A 20,042-nucleotide genomic window follows, 5' to 3' on the forward strand; every position below is an offset into this window, starting at 1 on the left:
ACCGGGAAGCCTCCCCGTTTGGAGACTGAGGCTTCCCAGCAGCGGAAATGGAGGCGGCAGCAGACCGCCCTTTTTGGGCGGTCTGTAAACCTGTAGTTACCTGTTAGGTACCTTGGAGGGGGGGCTAATGAAGGGCTAATAATGGTCCACCTGCCTCATATAACAAGGCCCCCAGATGTCCCGTATGTAGAACAAGAATTGTATTTTTTCATTTACATATTGTGGCCCACTGAAAAGCAACCTATTTTTACACTCTTATTTCTTCCTTCTAATGGAACTCCAAAGGATCACTTCTATAGAAACATTCCAGATGCTAGTCTACAGCAATAGCACAAAAGTGGTCAAAACCTACACCTCTAGCCTACAGAACTATGATGCAGCTATAAGCTACAGAGCTATGATAGTAGACTACTCCCAAGCTACTGCTCCAACATGCTCTAGACCCATAGCTACGTAGAGTGGTCTAAGAGAAAATATGTTATTAGTATTTCCAGGAGGTTACAGCTAAGATGTATGGTTCTTAACACCCCAAAAGTTAACCACTCTAAAAACTCAACTGGGGCTGCAATCCTTTTCTGACAATGTCAGTTTCTTAAACTCTTCTTTCTTTTTACCTGCTCCAAATTGCATGGGTCATGTGCAACTTGTATGCAAAGCTGTAAGAACGACAGGCAGCATAATGACTTACAATCAGCACGTGGACCATGCTTAACAGTAACAACACAGGTTTTGTCCCAAATTACAAGAGAATAAATTACTCATTATAAGTAACATTGCAAGCACTGACTGACATTAGGGCATCTGTAAGTGGCATTTGAAGATGACCGTAGGTTTCAGGTATTATAAACCCATAGTACCTGGAACTCTATTGTCAGTTGTTAGATGCTATGAAGTACAATGCCTACTTTTATATTGGCATCCAGATATACAGTGCGCCTGCACCATGCAGGACACGTTTTACACGGCTTCCAGCATACGTGGAAGCCGCTTGGGGAGAGAAACAATGGCATGTGCAGCCATGGCGCGCGCGTGCCACTCCGCCACATGCACGCACCCCATTATTTCCTGTGGGGCTCAAGCATAGGTGGATTTCGCCTTACGCAGGAGGATCTGGAACGGATCCCCCATATAAGGAGAGGGCCCACTGTATATGATAAACTGAAGGAAGTTCCAAAGCTTTAGTATTTTTTGCATAGACTGGATCTCTCAGTTTTAAAATTTATGTATTTTATTTGGGGATATTGTGAGTTCTGCAATGTTGCTATACATTATAGGCATTCTTCAGTTTTGTGCTCCACAGTGGGTGGCCTTGGGCAAGCCACATGCTCTCAGCCTCAAGCGAAGGCAATGGCAAACCTCCTCTGAAAACTCTTGCCAAGAAAACCTCATGACAGATTTGCCTTAGGGTTGTCATAAATTGGAAATGAGGTGAAGGCACACCACAATAATAAACTTCACTCTGTAATTTTATTTATTTATTTTCTGGGAAGCCAGCCAGATTTTTTTATTTATAAATGTCTTCAAGAAATGAACTGATATGTGTAATATTTCTTTTCTCTTTTGCACCCATTTGTGCCTCACCCAAAATCTCCCTGGAAGATCAGACACAGGGGTGGATAGCAGCTTCCACATAAGAGGTGTGGGGTGAACCTGCTCCAGATTTTGGTCCAGACTTTGAAGGAATCACGGATGGTGCTGAAGCATATCCCATTACAGGTTCAAGAACAATGGTTACATCGTTTAGCCCAGAACAGTCTCACCACCCCACTGACACAGGAGACAACAGATGCCACAGATTGTATACTTTACCATTTTTATGTAATTGGGTATGTGAGAGGCTGCTGCAGAGTGGAGGAGAATGGGAAAACCTTTCTGCATGCATTTCCTCATGTTTACTAACAGTAGGATCCAAATCCCATTTTGAAGAAATCTCATCCCACAATGCCTCCACCCATCCCCCATTTTAATGGGGGCTCCCATCCCTTCGTGGAGATTTTCAGGAGCAATGTAGGGTAACTGTACATTTTTTCCCACTAACTTGTTTTAGTTGTGTTATTTCAAAATTGAAGCCATAACAATTTTTTAAAAGTCCTCTGTAGACGTATAACCTCCACAGCAATAAGGTGGTGGGTGAGGAACCCACAGTCATTTAGGCCACTCATCTAAGGCATTCTCAGATACAGTGCACTCATGCGCGCTATACGCAGCTTTCAGCCTACACTGAAGTCACACAGCAAAAAAATGAATGGTGAGCCACGAGCACGAGCCTCATTATATTCAATGGGGCTTGAGCATACACACTTTTTGCTGTACACGGCAAAGGATCCCCGCATAAGGTAAGGGCCGACTGTATACAGGAAAAAGTTAAGTAAGCTTTTGGTTACTTTCCATATTACAGCAATGCCCCAGTGGTGGAGTACATACATATGGACACTTGATTGCCCATTGTTGCCCTAGTGGGGAAATGTGGAATAAGGACCTACACAAAATGCTGGGGCCTGGAGCAGTGTAACTGTATCTGGTAATCCCTTTGACTGAAAGGAGATTTCTCTACTTAGGCAGCACTTAAGATTCCACTGCAAGTTGAATGTCACAATCATACATACAGGGGGCCCATTGCATCAGCAGGCTAGTGATCTGTGGACACAGTTGTCCACAGGTCTCAAGGTCTCATATTATTCAATGGTAGTCCGTGCACATGGATATATGCACATTGCCACCCACTGAATATGGAGTGGAACAATCCACGTTTTCCCTCATTTACCGGGGGGGGTGTCCCCAAAACCTGCATGGATGGGAAAGGGCCACTGTACATGTTACCTGGCTGTAATTCCAAAATGCATTCAGTGTTTGAATTGCTCTTAACTGTTAGATCCTAATATTTAGGAAGTTATAGCCTGATAATTTACTTGAATCTATCTTTCCGGGTTTACAATCACTACTTTTTATTCTATCATTCATGCACAGGCTTTAAAAAAAAGCTAGTTCCCCTTCTTTTTTTCCAAAGCCTTTCAAGAATTTAAATGACCGTGTCTTCACAGTTCACTTACAACTTATCCTGATGTTGTATTTTTCCAGAGAAGAGCAGCATCTAGTCAATAAATCACATTAATCTACTAACTGCATGATCTTAAACTTTATTTAAAAAGTACTTCTAAAAGAAATTAGAAAAACACCTAGAACAATAGTGGAATGAAAATTAATACTTGACAAGGCTGGTGAATGCTAGGACACAAAGCACACTACTATTTTTAAGCAGTTCACTTTAATTTTCCATTAACTGCGAGCCTCAAAGCAGGTTTTATTAATTGTCAAGATCTTAAAAGGAGGACAGCCAGCCAATGTTTTCCCTTCTGAATTGACCATGGCTGCACAAAGATTGATGCCTTCACTAAGACATGAATCTGAAATAAAATAATACCAAGAGAGAACCAGGCCAGTTGCATAGATTACAGTGGCAGAGATGGAGGAAACTTTCCATAAAGTCTGCAAGCCCAAGCCAAGGAGAGAAAAGAATGTGGCTTTATAACCTGGGCCTGCCATGGTCTCAGTAAAAGATTCATATTTGTCTAAAAGAAACAAACAAAAAATAGATTCCATGGAGCACATTGGCATCATCTTCCACGCAGTGTATTCCCGAATGACATCAGCTTAACCAGACCACACCAGAAAGAACAAATCAGCCAAGATTTATAATTGAAACAAGTATTTTTCACAATTCCACTAACCACACAAAGCCTCTGAATCATATTACAATTTAGCACAATGCACATGTAAGTTAATTTAATTAATTCCAGTCCTGCAGTACAAGCAGAAAGTGAAACTTTGGCAGGATACAGACCGCCAATTTGGGGCTGGCTGCAGCCACCCCTTTGCGCAACATATTGGGGCCAGGGCAGCCACAGCGGCAGCCCAAATGCCCCAATACAGCGCTTTTCGGGACCAGGGTGTCGAAAAGGGGTGTCCTTGGGGCTTCATGTCCCAGGACACCCCGGGAGCCACAGCCAGGGGAGAAAGGGGCTGCTGGGCCCCTTTCCCCCTGGCGCCGTTCCGCGGCAATCTAGTTGCCATGGAAACGAGGTGCCCTCCGGGAAGGAGCTCCATTTCAGAGCTCCTTCCTGCACTGTACTTAGGCCGCCACAAGCGGCCTGACGCAGTGCCAGGACGTAACAGCCACACCGCGCCGTTTGGACGCGACGCGGCCGTTATGTCAAAATGGCAGTGCCCATGTGGACAGGGCGCCACCATTTTGACGTACTGATTACGTCTTAGGGCTAGGGAGCACCTGAAAAGGTCACTCCCGGGCAACCCTAGCTCGTACTCAGTACGTGCTTCAAGGCCCATCTGTACAGGGCCTTTGGTTCAGTAAGATGTACTTTCCTAATGTTAAGAGGGGCTCTCTGCAAACTATGGCTTGAACAAGATAAACCAGATTTGAGGACATATGCTCCCTTTCTGTATTCCTCCAGAACACCTTGCTATCTCCAGGTGTTAGTTCAGTTATATGTTTTACACTAAAAGAGGGATGGAGAACTTTCCAGATACTTCAGTACTGAAACTCTCTTCTGAACTGAAATTTTCATCAGCTGTCATCACTGACTATACCAATAGGAGCAGCAGCAACATGCCATACCTGAAAATGGATTTACAGTTGTTATCTAACATTAATATCTGCTCAACTGAAAACCTGCATGGTTTAAAACTTTTTAAAAAAAGTGTTAAAACACTCAAGAAGGGAAAGATGGCATGTATATTCATGAGACCTCATTTCCTAACTATGGTTCACGGGTGGATGGTATTGACTGCACTGGACTGATGGTTCTCTAGCTTCTCATGCATTCATGCACACAGTTCCCCTTTCTTCCCATTTTTGATTTTTTTACACCTTAGTTTAGACACTTGTGGATTATGTAAAACTGTATGATCAGATCAGTTTCACAGGAGCCTATATATTGAAGCGATGGTAGAAGCACAAAGCATCTGTTGCCAATTAATGACCAACTGAGAAGAGCAGTGAGAAGAGCATTAAACACCAGCTGTCAATTAATTGTTTCCATGAATAACATTGCACCTAGGCTATTACTGTGGTACTATAAATGATTACCAAAAGACAGGCTTCCGTATTTTAATATCTTATTAAAAACAAAAGCAAAATGACCATGGGATAATACAACATTTGTTTTTGTTTTGTTTTGTTTCCAAAAGTTTTTAACTCTACAATTCAGGCAGAAACCAGGGTTTGATTCCCTGCTCACCCATGAAGCCCACTGGGTAACCTTGGGCACGTCTCAGCCTCAGGCTAAGGCAAAAGCAAACCTCATCTGAACATATCTTGCCAAGAAAACCTCATGAGTCAGGAATGACTGGAAGGCATACTACAGTAACATCAATGTAATCTTATGCATGCTTACCTGGGATTTGGAAATAAGGGAGTTGTATTAATCTTTTACAGAAAAAACAATTGAAGAGTTTTTTGGCACCATAGTCTACCAAGTCTTAGTTGGCATAATCTTCCCTGGTCTCCAACCCACTTTATCAGATGCATGGCTTTCCTGGGAGTAAAGCTCACTGAATTCAATCGATCTTCCGATCACGCATATTGTTACTGCTGAAACTGTCACAGTTATCTACAGTAAGAAACAGCCCACATATACAGATGGCCCACTAACCTAAAACATCAGACTATTTTAAAACAAAACTACAGAAATGGGGCCAAAAGCCACTTCAGCCAGGTAGCTATTGCCTCTTGTTCAAGTATCAGAGGAGGCACAAGAACATATATACTGTTAAAAGCTAACTTATTTCTATGTTCACACACTTCCTTTCTGCTAAATAAAAGCTGCTTCATACAGTTACCTACAGTTGCATTTCAAACAACTCCCATTTCAGTCCTGTGAACTTATCTGCAGTGAATCTGCATGGAATTCCTGAGTCTGAGCTACTTAGAACAATAAATCGTATTTCTCAGCCCTTCTCACAGGTGTATGCAGCAGTTTAGTAACTCATGAAGTTCCAGTATACACATAGGAGTATAGTTAGCTCAATTTATACAATACCAGGGAAGCTGTAGCAAATGTGTATCAATCTCCTAATATCAACTGGCCTAGTCCTCGAGGCATGACTTGTTAAGTTTAAAATGCCTATATTGGAACCACATCACTGTAAGTGACAGATTAAAAAATAAATATTAAGGACTTTAATGACCATGTCCTCTTATATAGGTCTGCCCAGGTTTTAAGATCAGTTTCAATACATCAGCTTCTCTGCACTACCTTCTTGGGCTGTTACAATGAGTAAACATAAAATGCACACTTTTTAGAAGCAGCTCCAAGGTGTTCCTTAGGAATCCATCATCTTTGGCATTCTTTCACCTTAAGCTACAAACATTTCTCTTTCAATGGGTTATAAGATATTTAATGTTTTCCTGAAGGCACCAGATCCCATCTTGAAACAGGGTTGACTCTGGTTAGCACTTGGATGAAAGACCGCCAATGAATACCAAGTGCTGTAGGCTGTATTTCAGAAGAAGGAACTGTAGTATAAATCAGTGGTGAACCACTTTAAGCACGTTAGGCGCCACTTTAGGCACATTAGATTTATACTATACAAAAGCATAGTATAAATCAGTTGTGTGTAATTAATTGTGCAGGGGTCTAGCACCTTCGCTGCCTGCCTCTGAGTATTCCTTGCCTAAGAAAACCTATGAAATTAATGGGACAAACAGGCAACTTGATGGCACACACACAATGTTTTTCTGCTGTCAACCTTTGTATAATATTTTTAGTTCATATGTGAACAAAAATGTTTTATGTATATGCTGGTTTTGTGTCTATTTGTACTGTGCTTCTTATCATGTGAACCACTTTGAGCACCACAGGACCACAAAGGCACAGTATAAATCAGCTGTGGATAACAGTGTAGGGGCCTACAGCCCTCACTGCCTTCCTCAACAATATCACAATGTTCTCCGGATGAAATGGTTGTGCACATGGTGGGATTGCTATAACCTCATCCTCCTCATCCGTGAACAGTTCTGCCTCCTCCCCCCACCAAGAAGTCGAGCAGATGGCATTTCCCCCCATAGCCACACAACTAGGGAGATGAGCCCAGTGGTCTTCTTGTGTTCCTTTGGTATAGGGTCCTATTGGGTCCGGTTTGTGGACTCAGCCTCCAGTTAGGTCACGTAGGCTGCAATGTGCCTGGATTTAGGTCTTTCAAGATGGCACCCATCAAAGCTGGAAGTTGAGGTTGCACGTCCTCCCATATGGTGGTAGTGCAGGAAAATGACAGCATGCTAACATGCTTGCACTTACAAGCATGTGATGCTACTTGTGTATAGAAACACTCTACTTGTTGCAATAGAGGGCTTGTGCAGCAGGCTTGGGGAGATTGGGGGGGGGGAACATTTGCCGACCCATGCCTCCCATTTCTACCTCAGCTTGGTTTGATGCCACCTGGGTGGCGGATGCCATGGTGATGCTAATAGCAGCCTCTTAGGTGTTCAAAGCCATGTTGCAAACTCAGGGGGAAGCTTCCTCCCAGCAATCATGGGCAAATGGCAGGGATCCCCTTTACTCATGCCTTCCTCATCCTGATCCATCATCCTTTCTCCTGGCTCATTTCTGGCTGGGTGTGGGTGGCGCCAACCAACAGTGGAATGGAGGGACCTTCCCTCACCCTACTGCTTTCATGCTTCCACCATGGTCACATCACCCTTTAATCCAGGCTCCAGTTTCTCTGTGGTGAAAAGAAGTAGTATTAGAGGGTGAAAGAGAATCACCAGCCAAGCCAGAGAACTTCTCTTTGGTCCAGGAAAGCCCAGCATGTCCACAGACATCCATCTCAAACCCCGGCTTGGCTTTGGTTTTGCTCCCAAGTGGAGTAGGGAGGGAGACAAAGGCAGAAAAATGAGGTGATAAAAGCGGGAATAATAGACAGGATGTTGTTTTTAATTGAGGAAGGGGAAAGGAAAAATATGAAATAGTAAATTTAAGAGTGGGACAGTTCTGGAGTGATGAGCAAGTGAAGAGAAACACATCCTATCAGAGCAAGATGCAGGAATAAAACTGACATGTCTGGGGGTTGCTCTCCTTGGTGGGAACACCAAAAGATCTATCTTTCCTGATTATTGGAATGCATTGGAGCATTCCCTTCAAAGGAAGTTTCTCTATTCTCTGCTAGGAAATGCATAATTTCGTATTACCATTTTTGTGCAGCAATAGAAACAGACCAAGATATTTCAGGGAGTGGGTTTCTGTAACAGTTGAGAGAGGGCTTTTTTTTTTTTTTTTTGCACATTTATGTTCCTTGAAGAGGCTTTTAGCATGAATTTTGGACAAAATAGTCCAAAAATTAAAAAAAAATTCAGGTAGGTTAGGAGATTTGGGGCAAACTGGAAAAGGAAGTCACAGGCCATAAAAGTGGAAGCTACATATGGCCCATATTTTCCTAGGTTTATAGGGAACATAAATCCATTTCCAGGCAGAACTGAAAGCACTGCTATATCTTGGATCCAGACTTTTGAAAAACTGTATCTCCATATAGGAGCTTCCCTATGCTCTAACATATATTGGGGAAGGCATTCTCTCATCCCAAGCATGTCTGGTGGGGACCCAAGAGAAAGCCTTATTGGTGACTGTTCCCTAGTAATGAAATTCCCTTCCCCAGGAGGTCCAGTTGACCTCCTCCCTGTTGCGTTTCCACTGGCAGGTAAGGACCTTTTTACTTAAGGAGGTATTTGGCTTTTAGTATGTTGCAGCAGTGGTGTTTTTAATGGAAGGAGGCATTTGGTTTTTAGTATGTTGCAGTAGTGGTGTTTTTAATGGAGGGAGGCATTTGGTTTTTAGTATGTTGTAGTAGTAGTGCTTTTAATGGAGGGAGTGTAGTGTTTTTTATTTCAATCTGTTTTAGTGCTGTTTTGATGTTTTTAATGCAGTTTTTAACATTGAATTTAGTTCATTTGTGTTTTAATTTTTATATTAGGAACTTTTAAAACTGCATTGTGGTGTTTTGCTTTGGGTACTGTACACCACCTTGAATCCCATGATGGGAGAAAGGGGGGGATACAAATTAAATAAATAAATAAAATAGATTCAGACAATCAATTTTGCTACATTATTATTACAATTACAGTGCACTGTATTATCTTTGTTGTAAAGACTTCCAACATTTGCCAGATATCCTATGCCAAAAGAATATAAGGATCTTATAAAGGCATATCTAATGCAATAAATAATCACAAAGGTTAAATCTTAGAGATTAAGGGACAAGCCAGCGCTCAATGGAAGAGCACATGCTTGGCTTGCTAATGATCCCAGACAGCTTCTGGAATTTCCAGGTAGGACTGGAGAAACATAAAGAATGACTGCCTGTTAGTATAGATGAACAGCCCTGAGGTAGTAGTATGGCTGGGAGGTACGTAGAACACATTTAAACTATGGAATTTCCCTTCATAGATATGGGACACCAAATTACACTTTTAAAAGGCACTGGATCAGTTGACAGATCTTAAAGCTATCAATAGCTTCTAATCTTAGTGACTATCTGCTACATCTGAGTTTAGAGAAGTGTGCTTTTCAATCGCTGGTCTCTAGCAATTTATGTCCTTATGTCTTGATTGATTCTTCAGTCTAGCCAGCTATTGTCAGAAATTGGATAGTGCACTAGATAGGCTTTCAGACTGATCCAGCAGGGTTCTTCTCAGGTTCTGCTTCATCAATTTACAGCAGCTCCCAAGATGTATTAACATTCTAGAAAAATCATGGGATCGGAGAGAACTCAGAAAATGCCAATACATAAGATTCATCTACCTGTCTGCAATAGATGAAATTACACAATCCAGATCACAGTATACACAAGCAGAAAAGGAGACAACTACAGAAGTGCTGAAAATGAAACAGTTCTATGTTGATAGCTGTTATACTAAGATGGACTATTTGTCTAACTAGCCCAGCACACTGTACCTTGATGGTAATAACGCTAACTCTCTAGGCTGACAAATCTTTTATGTTATCTGCTAGTTATCCCTTTAATTAGATATAATAAGACACACCTTTTGCATGCAAACCATTCATCATGATAGCCATCACTCAAATTGGGGTAGCAAATTCCTTAGCTTAACTGTCTGGTCTTAGGAGTGGGGGCGGGGAATCTTTTATTTCTTCCACTGTTACGAAGGAAAAAAGCTCTTCCCTGCACTATTTTTCCACACAGTATACCATTATCATGTTCCCCTTTACTCACTTCCCACAAGCTAGAGATGACCACTGGATCCGCCATCATGGAATGGCTTCTCCTGTGACTCCCCTGAGTTCAAAGTGAGCTCTACTGGTACTGAACTAGGATCAGCACCAAGAGTTCATCTTTGACTTGGAGTAGCTGAAGAAGATACAATAGCAAATTTTAAGAGGAGATCTGTCATGGCTGATGTGGCTGATCTACCAGCCACATCACCACTGAGCTTAAAAGCCCCAAACGCAGTAACCTTTTCTTACACAAGAGTTCCTCCCTTGATCATTTTGACACTTCTTTATTTTTCTCGCTTTACAATATCTTTTTTGTGGGTGCAGAATGGGACACAGAAGCTCAGCTGTGTAAGTCTGGAATATCAGTATGCAAGCACAATTGAGACTAATTGTGCAAAAGACGTTGCAGCATAAAATTTCATAGACTTGGTCTACTTCCCCAAGTGCATCTGCAACAACTTCTTTTACATAGCTACAAGGTCCCTTTGCATAACATTAGTCCCATACAGACAGGGCAAAATAAAGCTGCTTCAGGTCACTTTGGAGGTATGCTGTTTAAATGATGCATGCATCCTAAGAGTCCAGAAGCCACACCAAAGCCATGCTCCAGTCCTAAGGACTGGAATGTGGCTTTGGCTTGCAGCTTTATTTTGGCCTGTCTGTATAGGGCCATAGTCTTTGCATAACATAGTTCATATAATATAGAGGCCCTGTTACATATCCCACTACCTCATGAGTGTACAGTGGTGAGTGCACATGAGAGGGCTTTCTCTGTAGCAGACAGAGGTCCAGCTGGCTCCATTCCTTCATAGACTCTAGTGAGCAGTGAATACTATACTATCTCACATTGGTCTTTTGCACATAAAATTAATGGGGTCTCCTCTGACTGTTAGTCTGGGTTCCGAATTGCAGTAATTTTTAAAGAAGAGTTTAGACCAGTGGTGGAGAACCTATGGCACACATGCCAGAGGTGGCACTCTATGGGCACACACTCTGTTACCCCAGCACAGATTTTGCCAGAGTTTGTTACTAGAAAGCCAGAGGAATGTGGCACTTTGTGATAAATAAGTGGGTTTGGGGTTGCAGTTTGGGCACTCGGTCTTGTAAAAGGTTCCCCATCACTGGTTTAGACTGTTTTAATGGGTTTTTAGTTAATTGTTTATTGTTTTTAAAGTGGTTCCCCCCCCCCAATTGTCTATTGCCTCAGGGGTCCTGCTGGGTCACATCACATTAAATACACAGGTACTGTACACTGATGAGTTAACATTATCATCTAGTTATTCACCCCAATGCAAAGATTCCTTTCCTGATCCATCAACCCTGTTGAGGTGCTATCAACATACAACTACATTCTGATGCCCGGCAAGCATCACTTGCTTAAACTGAACTTTCTTTATCATCTGAATAGCAATCATCCCAGTTTGGAGAAATCCTTTGGGGGCTCTTATGTCTTTATTTATTTGTCTTAATCAGACAATTGTTTTGTTTTAAATAATTTGAAGCAGGAAGGAAAGAGGAGAGCCAGCATGACATAGTGATTTGAGAGCTGGATTACGACTCCTGCTCGAGCATAAAAAATACCCACAAGGTGACTTTGGGCAAGTCACACACTCTCAACTTCAGAGTATAGAAATGGAAAAACCCCTCTGAAGAAAATTGCCCAGAAAAACTCATGATAGGTTTGCCTTAGGATTGCCATAAATAAAAAAAAAATGACTTGGAAGCACACAACAAGAAAAGAGTGAAACACAGAGATAAATACAAGAGAGGAGGGGACTTCCTGGTCCACAGTGAATCCCAAATGAGGATACTGTGAGCCATCCACCAAAATCAACAGAGGAATCCATCATTCCACTTCACTCCACCTCCCCCAACTCCATTAGGACAGGGAAATCCCCAAAAGCAGTTAAATAAGGACTATGCTCAATGAACATGCAATGCTGATTGTAGAAGTGGTAGAATGAAAACCCAGAAAGGCAGTTAGGAGAAATGGAATGGAGTGTCTCAAATCTTGAACAGAAAGATGTACCTTGAATTGCAACATCATATTTCAGGACAATATTTGCATCAATTTTAATGTGCTGATTAACAAATTGTGTAACCCAACTAATCCTGGAGCCCATGTCTTAAAAAAGTTATTTTTAATTAAAGTATTTATCAAAACTGAATCTAGAGCCTCAACAAAACTTATTTAATCCAGTGATAGTCCTCATGAAACCTAATTTGAGCATTTCATGTTAACTAGAGTATCAATTAGGCTACTGTTCTGTTCCTCCACCACTAACCATCCTCTTTCTCAGAAAAAAAAGCAAAACACTCTGTCTTCCCTTTGTCTTCTGAAATACTCTAATCAGATTTTGTACATGGGGCAGGTAAAGTCATATTCATTCTTGTTTCTCAAGGTGGGCAGAAACTCCCCTCTGAAAGCCATGACAGCTTTTGTTTTAAAAACTGCCATGACCTTTATCGTCTGAATAGCAATTCACCCTTCCTTTGAGGGCTCTGATGTACTTTTGTTTATTTATCTTAATCAGACAATTGTTTTATTTTTAACAGTTTTTAAAAACATTCTTCAAAAAATGTCTGTGAGATATTCCTAATCACAGTCATTTGTTTTTTAACCTGCTTATGCAGCCAACTCCTTTTAATCTGCAGCCAAAATTCTACCATTACCATATTTTTGTTATCTCTACATTTTAAGTTATACAAGAATCCATTATGTTCCATATCAGGAAAATTAATCAACTACTACACCCTGAAAAATACAACTATAAATGGTACAGCCCCACCTCCAGGCTCACACCCACTATACTAGCAAACCTCATCTATACCAAAAGACTCAAGGAGACAGCACAAAGCAATGGTGGGCAAAATAACAAATTGGGTTTTAAATGACCCTAAAAGTCTGGGGCTTTACACATGGCACCACTTTCAACACTATGCTATCCCACAATGAGATAACACTTTTCACACTCACCTGGCCCATAGTATGCCGCCCCTTTGCAACATCAACTGACACCATGTAAAGCATTGGCTATCACAAGATTCAAGAAAACTGTTATATCCTTTGAAACATCGTTTAATTTTCATTGGCAACAGTTCACACATTCATCATCCTGTCATCTGGCAAACTTTAAGTACAGAACAATCCAGCGTTTGTGTTTGTGTCCGCACACAAGAATAAACTTGCTAAGTAGTCACAGAACAAGAGAAAGATATTGTGCTTGAGTTCTGACTGTAAAAAAGAAAGCCAGATCAACACATTCTTCAGCTCAACACACTCCTCTCTTCCATGCATGGCCTAAGTCCTAACCGCAAAAGAGGACAAGACACCACAAAAATGTAGAGCATTCAAGACAAATTGGAGACATTGCAAAATAAAAGCTAAAGACATATAAATATAAATCCATGCTTCTCAAATGTATCTGAAAAAGTAGACTTAAGTCTACAAAAGCTCATGCTGCCAACTTCTTCTTAGTCCCAAAAGTGCTACAAGATCTCTCATTCATGCTTCTCCAATGGAGGATATTCTGGAATTCCTCCTGCACAAAAGACTGAAATGTAAGACATGTCGGGAGAAAAGTCGGCATCTGCTCACCCTGCCATGGCCAGAATCTAGTGAAACCACCACTCATATCCACAAGGTAAGCTAGCTACAAGTTATAGGTTAGCTCAACTTGGCGCAAATACTCCAGAAAGCAGATACATGGAATTGACATGGAGCAAACAGTAAACAACAGAGGTGGTTGAGTTTATACTCTGTTTGGGGGGACTTCCCAGAGGAAGCATGAGACTGATTCCATTTGGAAACAGGATGCTGAACAGACAGACTTTTGGTCTGAAACAATTGGTGTCTTTGATCCCTCCTGGGTCCAAACCCACCACCTTAGAAGTTTTAAAAATTGTAACCTATACACATAAGGTCTAAGAAATGCTCCTGTGGTTTGCTTTTTTAAAAGCAAAACAAAAGCAAAACAAAAACCCGCACACATACTGCATTAATCTCCCCATGTGCATTTCGCATGGAAAAAAGGCATCACAAAGGAGGAAGGAGATGGGATTTTAAGGAAGAGGCTTCACATCTGATACCTTTATTTCATTTCTTACAACACCTCTCATTACAGGTACATGACTGGAGAGTACAAAGAAAGAGGCCTGTAATCACAAGGGCCCTTTGCCCACAGAAGTTAGAAACCAGCAGACCTCATCCCCTTTGCCATCTTTAAATACACACACCTATTTTGTGGCCGCTGCAGGCAAACAAATGACTCATTCCTGAAATTAGAGCTTTTGCAAAACTTTAAATAATAATAATAATAATAAAGATTAATGGATTTTGTTAGACTGGGTGCAGAAGAAGATGCTACCGCATTCCTTCCTTCTTGTCACGACATCTGCCAGAGAGGAATTGCCAGTATAGACTTGACTGGTAGTTAACAAAGAGCAGGAAGATAAAATCCACCCAACCCAGAGTGGGAAGTTCAGTTGTGCCTCATAAGAAAAGACAGGTAGCAGCCAAGCAGCAAAATTCAGCTGTTTACAAGATTTTCAAGCCACCACTGCATCCGCACTGCAGAAATAATACAGTTGGGCACCACTTCAACTGCCCTGGTTCAATGCTATGGGATTATGGGATTTGTGATTTGTTGTGGCACCATAGCAGCAGACCTGTGTGCAGGAATAAAAAGCATCACTAAAGAGAAAGAGGGGAGATCAAGCAAAAAAGGTTTCATTTTACTTTTATTTCATTCCTTACAACACTTCTGCATCACTGGAGAGTTACAAAGAAAGAGCCTTGTAATCATAAAAGGCATGCCATCGTAAAAGAAGAGCCACAACAAACTCCACATCCCAGAATTCCATAGTCACTTAGAATGGTGTCAAACTGGATTGTTTCTGCAGTGTGGAAGCAGAGAAGGCAGGTTCAAGAAGAGAAAGTGTACAAAGAAAGATCCTTGTAATCATAAAAGACACGCAATCATAAAAGCAAAGCCACAACAAACTACAAATCCCAGAATTCCATAGCCACTTAGAGCGGTGTCAAACCAAATTGTTTCTGCAGTCCAGATGCAGAGAAGGCTGGTTCAAGAAGAGGGAGTCTACAAAGAAACAGACTTGGAATCATATTTATACCCTGCTCTTCAGCCAAGGCTATCAGAGCGGCTTACAATTTGTTAATTAGACATGAAATCATAAAAGCAAAGCCACAACAAACTACAAATCCCAGAATTCCATAGCCACTTAAGAGTGGTGTCATACTGGATTGCTTCTGCATTGTGGATGTAAAGAAGGCTGACTAAAGAAGAGGCAGTGTGGTGAAGCCACTTCTTTCCAAGAGCCCCTTGGTCCAAAACCCAGTGCAGAAATAATCCAGTTTGAGACCCCTTTAACTGCCCTGGAAGTTAGGGAGTTCTGTAATTCTATGAGACATTTAACCTTCTCTGTCAGAGATAGCTCTGGGGCCACAATTATTATCATTATCATTATTATTATTATTTGCATCCTGCTCTTTTCCCAGAACTGGGACTCAGAGTGGCTTCACACCATTAAAAAACAGTACAATTAAAAACATTGAAAAGGAATTAAATTATTACAATATTAAAACAGATAATATAGTATTATTTTAATAACAAGAATAAAACACATTTTAAAAAGATCTGTATCAATTTTTTTGGAAATGGTACAACATCCCAGCCTGTCCTTATAACAATTCCTTAAAAGTCTGTGTGAACAGGTAGGTCTTCACTACAATAAACTACAATTCCCAGGATGCCTAGGCTCTCAGAGTGGATGATTTCTGCAGTGTGTTTGGGACCCCTTGTTTGTTTTCAGAACTCCTTCTGCATGCATGCCTGCAAAGCCCTTTCTGTTTTAACTAAAACAGGGAGGCAGAAAGAGGCAAGACACAACAAGCACAACTCAAAAAGTCTCCCAAAGGGCATCCTAACTGGTCCTAGGCTGCAAAGGAAAGGCAAAAACCACACACCTCCCCAGAGTGGAGTTGTGGCCAGAGCTTAAACTGTGTCCAGCAAGACCTTTTGGGGATCCGTGACCACAAAGCTTTGCTCACACACCAGGAAAACTTCTAATCACCAAAACACTAACAACAACAACACCCCCCACAAAAAAAATCTAGCATGATTTGGAGACCGGGGGGGGGTCCTTTTCAGGGGGCTGCTTCTCTCTCCCCCCCAAAAAATCAGCCCATTTCTCTGAAATCTTCTAACCCGAGGGGAAAAGAAAAACAGGCCTTTGTATGATTATGATTATTATTAATAATAATAATAATAATAATATTAATAATAGTCCTTACCTGCTTCACATGACTTGTCGGGGGTCCTTTTGGGGGAGTTTCTTTCTCCCAAATAAGCAGTCCAGTTCTCTGAAATCCTCACCCCAAGGGGGAAAAAACAGGACTTGATCTAACAGTAATAATAATAATAATAATAATAATAAATCCCCAAAGAAGATGGATGAGTGATGGATGAAGGAGGAGGCTTCTGCTTCAAGCCCAAGAAAATCCAAAATCTAGGAGAAACAAGGGAGAAAGAAATAAAACCCTGTTCCAAAAGAAAAGCTATGAGTGAAAAAGGAGGGCAGAGGGGGAAAGAAGAGGGCGGCTCTTGGGGGAGGTGGGAAAGAAATGGAAAGGGGAAGGAAAAAACGCGCGGCCCTGAGGAAAGTTTGGAGGAAGTTTAGAAAGAGAGGAGGAGGAAGAGGAGGAGGCACACAATTCAGAGAGGGAGGTTTTGCAGCTGAGGAAGGAGGAGGAGGGAAGAGGTTAGGGAGCCCAAGGGTGGGAGGGAAGGCAGCCAGGAGAAGAAGGGAGGTTAGAAAGAGGAGAAGGAGGAGGCTGTTTTGAGGCGGCTCTTTCTCCCTTGGAAAGACTGGAGAAGAAGGAGGAGAGAGGAGGGGAAGAAGCCCGCCTGCAGTGGAGTCACAGCCCAGGAATGCTAAGAATGTGGAGCAGCAGCAGCCACTGAAATGGCGGGGATTTCTCTGAAGGGGAAGGAAAACAGCCTACTCTCCTCTCGCTTTTTCCTTTTCATAGGAAACTCCAAGGGCCATCTAGTCCAACCCCCTGCCATGCAGGAACTCACAAAGCACCCCCAACAGATGGCCACCCAGCCTCTGTTTAAAAGCCTCCAAAGGAGGACACTCCACCACTCTTCAAGGCAGTATGTTCCACTGTTCAACAGCTCTTACTGTCAGAAAGTTGAGCTGGAAGTTCTTTTCCTGTACATTGTATCCATTGTTCTAGGTCCACTGTTCTCTGGAGCAACAGAAAACAAGCTCACTCTAAACCTGGCTTGCTCTGCGCATGGCTGTCTTTATCTCTTGACCTTCTCTTTCTCCCACTTTTCTCCTTAACCAGCTCTTCATTGGGAATAGGCTTCTGGACCTTTTACTATTTTGGTTGCATCACCAAAAATCATCTCTTTCCATTCAACCTGCAGAAGTGTATAGCTGGCAAACCTGTTTCCCAATAATTCTGGATCCAACCCTTTAGAATCACAGAAACATAGAGTTGGAAGAGGCCACAAGGGCCATCCAGTCCAAGCCCCTGCCATGCGGGAACTCTCAGTCAAAGCATACCCAACAGATGGCCAACCAGCCTCTGTTTAAAAACATCCAAGGAAGGAGACTCCACCACACTCCAAGGGAGTTTGTTCCACTGTCGAACAGCCCTTACTGTTAGGAAGTTCTTCCTAATGTAGAGGTGGAATCTCTTTTCTGGAGCTTGCATCCATTGTTCTCTGGAGTAGCAGAAAACAAGCTTGCTCCCTCCTCAATATGACATCTCTTCAGATACTTAAACAGGGCTATCATATCACCTCTTAATAGTCTCTTCTCCAGGCAAAACATACCCAGCTCCGTAAGTCTCGCCTCACAAGGCATTGTTTCCAAACCTTTCACCTTTTTAGTCACCCTTTGGACACACTCCAGTTTCTCAATATCCTTTTTGAATTGCGGTGCCCAGAACTGGACACAGTATTCCAGGTGAGGCCTGATCAAAGCAGAATAAAGTGGTACTATTACTTCCTTCAATCTAGACACTATACTTCTATCTATGCAGCCTAGGCTCTCATTGGCCTTTTTAGCTGCCGCATCACACTATTGACTTGTGTTCAACTTGTGGTCTGCTAGGACTCCTAGATCCCTTTCACATGTCATCTTGTTAAGCTAGTTCTCCCCATCTATGCATTTTATTTTTTCTGCCTAAGTGCAGTACCTTACGTTTCTCCCTGTTGATGTTCATTTTGTTAGTTTAGGCCCAGCCAAAACTAACAAGGCTTGTTCTTTTCCAAACTGTTAAGGTTTCCCGCCTCTTTATTTCCACCCACACTCTTGACGGAGAAGAATACTGTAGTAACACTCAAAAGCCACCAAGGCAGGGATATTTATTTATTTATTTATCTTTATTTGTATTTACTTATATCCCACCTTTCTCCCAGTGGTGTCATGTGGAGGGTGGGACTGCACCAGGTGATACCCTAAGGTGGGGTTCATTTAGCAATAACAATAGCAAGTACACTTCTATACCACTTATCAGTGAACTAGAGCTCCCTAAGCAGTTAATAATGTGTAAGCCAAGTGCCCCCAATAAACTGGGTATTCATTTTAATGGCCTACAAAAATATGGAAGGCTGAGTAAATCTTGGAGCCCTTCTTAGAATTGTGAATACAGTACAGTACCGGCATTTAACCACTGCTCCTTCAGGGTTCCCTATATAGCCATGTTAGGGCCCAAACAGACAGGCCAAAATAAAGCTGCTTTGGGTCACTTTGGAGTTATGCTGTTTAAATGACACACACATCTTAAGAGGCCAGAAGCTGCACCAAAGCTGTTCTCTAGTCCTTAGGAGTGGAGCATGGCTTTGGCATGGCTTCCGGACTCTTAGGACACATGCAGCATTTAAATAGCATACAGTACCTCCAAAGTGACCTGAAGCAGCTCTATTTTGGCCTTTCTGTTCAGGCCCTCAGTCTATAAAATCAGTGTGTATACTGAGAGATCTTGTAGCACCTTTGGGACTAACCAAAAGAAAGAAGTTGGCAGCACGAGCTTTTGTAGACTTAAGTGTACTTCCTCAGACACCACTGCTCTTCAAACATCTGACTTCTGGAAGAAATGGGCTGTGGCACTCTCCTGAGTCCTTTTAAAACATATGACGCATGGTGTCACACCACCACAATTCACTCTATTTCTGGCAGAAAATGGCGTCCAGTCAGGAAAATGATGGACTGAAAAAACAGTATTAGGGCAAACATCTCTTCCTAAACTCATGCTCTTATGTTCCACCAGAGGCAGACAATTTTCTGGTGGTTTTTTTTTTTTTTTTTTTTTGCAGCTCCCATAAGCCCCAGCACCAGCAGTATGGACAAGTATGATAGAAGGAGTAGTCCAGTCATGTGCCTTCAAGTCACCTGTTGACTTATGGCAACCCCTTAAATTATCCTAGGGTATTCTCAAGCATGGAATACTCAGAGGTGGTTTTGCCAGTTCCTTCTTCTGAAATATAGCCTACAGCACCTGGTATTCCTTGGTGGTCTCCCATCCATGCCTGTCTCCTTTAAAACTCTTCCCCAGTGCCCCTGGTCTATGAAAGTATAGCCCTCAAGGCTGTTTTTGTCCTTGACCCCTCCAGACTTCCCAAACGATCCTTCTCTCTCCCCTCCATGAATTGTCCCCCCTGGAAACTCCTAGGAGGAGCCACTCAGTTTTTTTTACAATGTTGTAGCCCCCCTCCCCCCCCCCCCATTTTATTTAATGTCAATAAACTGGATATTATACAA

General features: G+C 42.1%; 1 protein-coding gene across 2 annotated transcripts in view; it reads right to left on the minus strand.

Annotated features, from left to right (window-relative positions):
• The window catches only part of LOC149310609 (tyrosine-protein phosphatase non-receptor type 14-like), a 191,516-nt gene extending 174,814 nt beyond the window's left edge, over positions 1 to 16,702 (minus strand). For both annotated transcript variants that reach the window (XM_089529297.1, XM_089529298.1), the window contains exon 1: positions 16,558 to 16,702. The gene's annotated coding sequence lies outside the window, so the exon portion shown is untranslated. The remainder of the gene's footprint in view (positions 1 to 16,557) is intronic.
• Between the last annotated feature and the right edge of the window lie 3,340 nt (positions 16,703 to 20,042).

Source organism: Sceloporus occidentalis, unplaced genomic scaffold (genome assembly GCF_023333645.1).
Source record: "Sceloporus occidentalis isolate IW3139 unplaced genomic scaffold, rSceOcc1.0.p SCAF_6, whole genome shotgun sequence".
NCBI classification, from domain to species: domain Eukaryota; kingdom Metazoa; phylum Chordata; class Lepidosauria; order Squamata; family Phrynosomatidae; genus Sceloporus; species Sceloporus occidentalis.